The sequence below is a fragment of the Oreochromis niloticus genome, linkage group LG3 (genome assembly GCF_001858045.2).
Source record: "Oreochromis niloticus isolate F11D_XX linkage group LG3, O_niloticus_UMD_NMBU, whole genome shotgun sequence".
NCBI lineage: Eukaryota > Metazoa > Chordata > Actinopteri > Cichliformes > Cichlidae > Oreochromis > Oreochromis niloticus.
The window spans coordinates 5,012,058-5,016,059 of NC_031967.2; positions in this window are offsets into that span (position 1 = coordinate 5,012,058).

Genomic DNA, 4,002 nt, shown 5'->3' on the forward strand with positions numbered 1-4,002 from the left:
TACAACACCGAAGCCTCCTTCTCCAAGGAAAGACTCTACCATGTGGTGATCTCCCAAAATGGTCCCTTCAGATATTTCAAGATCATCTTCAGAGGAAGATGGGTTGGCTGAGTGTTGACATGTCCTTTTTGAGGATATTCAACTGAGTTTTGGAAACTGCAGTTGAATTTTTGCGATCCTTGACTCTTCCAGCTTGAAGGCTGCTGAGAGACCACAAGGTTTTCTCCCCCTGTGCTATTCATGTCAGTACAGGGGACACTCCCTGAGAGGCCAGTGTTGAAAAAGGGATGCTTCAGAACCTCCGAGGGTGTTATGCGCTGATTTGCATCCAAGGCCAACATCTGTTTGATTAGCCTGACAAATAATGGTTGGCCATTTTCAGGTCCTCGCCTTACCTTCAGTAGTTGTTCGAGGTCATCGAGACCCTTAAGTTTTATATATCGAGTTTCCTTGGATTGATAATTTGTCTCGTATTGAAATTGTTCTTTGGTCTTAAATGTCCCGCGCTGTTCGTAGTAGTTATCTTCGATGAAATAGCAATCAGTGTACAAGCCAGACTCTAGAAGATGATCTGGTAGCTGACCCTGAGTTTCAATTATGAATTTCAAAACATCATAATCGTCTTCCCAGGATAGAGAGGCACCCCTGTAGCAAGCTCCACAGCTACCAGCCCAGAGCCCACATGTCAATTGCTTCATCACATGGGATGCAAGCATAACCTCGGGTGCACAATAACCAACCGTCCCACACGGTCACCAGTAATCACTGCAGAAGTCTTACATGCGAGGCCAAAGTCTATAAGTTTGACTTTGATGGGAGACTCATGGCGATTCACAACCATTATGTTGGCAGGTTTGAGGTCAGCATGCACTATTCCCACAGAACCCAGGTGGAACAGAGCATTTGCGATCTGATGCAAAATTGGCCTGAGTTCTCTTATTGGGAGACCCTGGTTATTCCAGCCCCCTATGTAGTCCCACAGGCTTTGATCGAGGAGTTCAAAATTTAAGCAAATACGCTCTCCATCGAGGAAATAGCCATTCCATTCAACAATGTTGCACCTGTCTGGATCCAAGCGTTGCAGCTGCTCCAGGATGAAAATTTCCTGTTTTGCCTGTTGCAGAATTTCAGGGTCGCTCTTGTTGACTTTAATAGCCACAATTTGGTTGTTTTTAGTATTGCGACACCTGGTTACAACACCGAAGCCTCCTTCTCCAAGGAAAGACTCTACCATGTGGTGATCTCCCAAAATGGTCCCTTCAGATATTTCAAGATCATCTTCAGAGGAAGATGGGTTGGCTGAGGTGTTGACATGTCCTTTTTGAGGATATTCACTGAGATTTGGAAACTGCAGTTGAATTTTTGCGATCCTTGACTCTTCCAGCTTGAAGGCTGCTGAGAGACACAAGGTTTTCTCCCCTGTGCTATTCATGTCAGTACAGGGGGCACTCCTTGAGAGGCAGTGTTGAAAAGGGATGCTTCAGAACCTCCGAGGGTGTTATGCGCTGATTTGCATCCAAGGCCAACATCTGTTTGATTAGCCTGACAAATAATGGTTGGCCATTTTCAGGTCCTCGCCTTACCTTCAGTAGTTGTTCGAGGTCATCGAGACCCTTAAGTTTTATATATCGAGTTTCCTTGGATTGATAATTTGTCTCGTATTGAAATTGTTCTTTGGTCTTAAATGTCCCGCGCTGTTCGTAGTAGTTATCTTCGATGAAATAGCAATCAGTGTACAAGCCAGACTCTAGAAGATGATCTGGTAGCTGACCCTGAGTTTCAATTATGAATTTCAAAACATCATAATCGTCTTCCCCAGGATAGAGAGGCACCCTGTAGCAAGCTCCACAGCTACCAGCCCAGAGCCCACATGTCAATTGCTTCATCACTGGATGCCAAGCATAACCTCGGGTGCACAATAACCAACCGTCCCCACACGTCACCAGTAATCACTGCAGAAGTCTTACATGCGAGGCCAAAGTCTATAAGTTTGACTTTGATGGGAGACTCATGGCGATTCACAACCATTATGTTGGCAGGTTTGAGGTCAGCATGCACTATTCCCACAGAACCCAGGTGGAACAGAGCATTTGCGATCTGATGCAAAATTGGCTGAGTTCTCTATTGGGAGACCCTGGTTATTCCAGCCCCTATGTAGTCCCACAGGCTTTGATCGAGGAGTTCAAAATTTAAGCAAATACGCTCTCCATCGAGGAAATAGCCATTCCATTCAACAATGTTGCACCTGTCTGGATCCAAGCGTTGCAGCTGCTCCAGGATGAAAATTTCCTGTTTTGCCTGTTGCAGAATTTCAGGGTCGCTCTTGTTGACTTTAATAGCCACAATTTGGTTGTTTTTTGTATTGCGACACCTGGTTACAACACCGAAGCCTCCTTCTCCAAGGAAAGACTCTACCATGTGGTGATCTCCCAAATGGTCCCTTCAGATATTTCAAGATCATCTTCAGAGGAAGATGGGTTGGCTGAGGTGTTGACATGTCCTTTTTGAGGATATTCAACTGAGATTTGGAAACTGCAGTTGAATTTTGCGATCCTTGACTCTTCCAGCTTGAAGGCTGCTGAGAGACCACAAGGTTTCTCCCCTGTGCTATTCATGTCAGTACAGGGGGCACTCCTTGAGAGGCCAGTGTTGAAAAAGGGATGCTTCAGAACCTCCGAGGGTGTTATGCGCTGATTTGCATCCAGGCCAACATCTGTTTGATTAGCCTGACAAATAATGGTTGGCCATTTTCAGGTCCTCGCCTTACCTTCAGTAGTTGTTCGAGTCATCGAGACCCTTAAGTTTTATATATCGAGTTTCCTTGGATTGATAATTTGTCTCGTATTGAAATTGTTCTTTGGTCTTAAATGTCCCGCGCTGTTCGTAGTAGTTATCTTCGATGAAATAGCAATCAGTGTACAAGCCAGACTCTAGAAGATGATCTGGTAGCTGACCTGAGTTTCAATTATGAATTTCAAAACATCATAATCGTCTTCCCCAGATAGAGAGGCACCCCTGTAGCAAGCTCCACAGCTACCAGCCCCAGAGCCCACATGTCAATTGCTTCATCACATGGATGCAAGCATAACCTCGGGTGCACAATAACCACCGTCCCCACACGGTCACCAGTAATCACTGCAGAAGTCTTACATGCGAGGCCAAAGTCTATAAGTTTGACTTTGATGGGAGACTCATGGCGATTCACAACCATTATGTTGGCAGGTTTGAGGTCAGCATGCACTATTCCCACAGAACCCAGGTGGAACAGAGCATTTGCGATCTGATGCAAATTGGCCTGATTCTCTTATTGGGAGACCCTGGTTATTCCAGCCCCCTATGTAGTCCCACAGGCTTTGATCGAGGAGTTCAAAATTTAAGCAAATACGCTCTCCATCGAGGAAATAGCCATTCCATTCAACAATGTTGCACCTGTCTGGATCCAAGCGTTGCAGCTGCTCCAGGATGAAAATTTCCTGTTTTGCCTGTTGCAGAATTTCAGGGTCGCTCTTGTTGACTTTAATAGCCACAATTTGGTTGTTTTTTGTATTGCGACACCTGGTTACAACACCGAAGCCTCCTTCTCCAAGGAATGTGGTGATCTCCCAAAATGGTCCCTTCAGATATTTCAAGATCATCTTCAGAGGAAGATGGGTTGGCTGAGGTGTTGACATGTCCTTTTTGAGGATATTCAACTGAGTTTTGGAAACTGCAGTTGAATTTTTGCGATCCTTGACTTTCCAGCTTGAAGGCTGCTGAGAGACCACAAGGTTTCTCCCCCTGTGCTATTCATGTCAGGGGCACTCCTTGAGAGGCCAGTGTTGAAAAAGGGATGCTTCAGAACCTCCGAGGGTGTTATGCGCTGATTTGCATCCAAGGCCAACATCTGTTTGATTAGCCTGACAAATAATGGTTGGCCATTTTCAGGTCCTCGCCTTACCTTCAGTAGTTGTTCGAGGTCATCGAGACTTAAGTTTTATATATCGAGTTTCCTTGGATTGATAA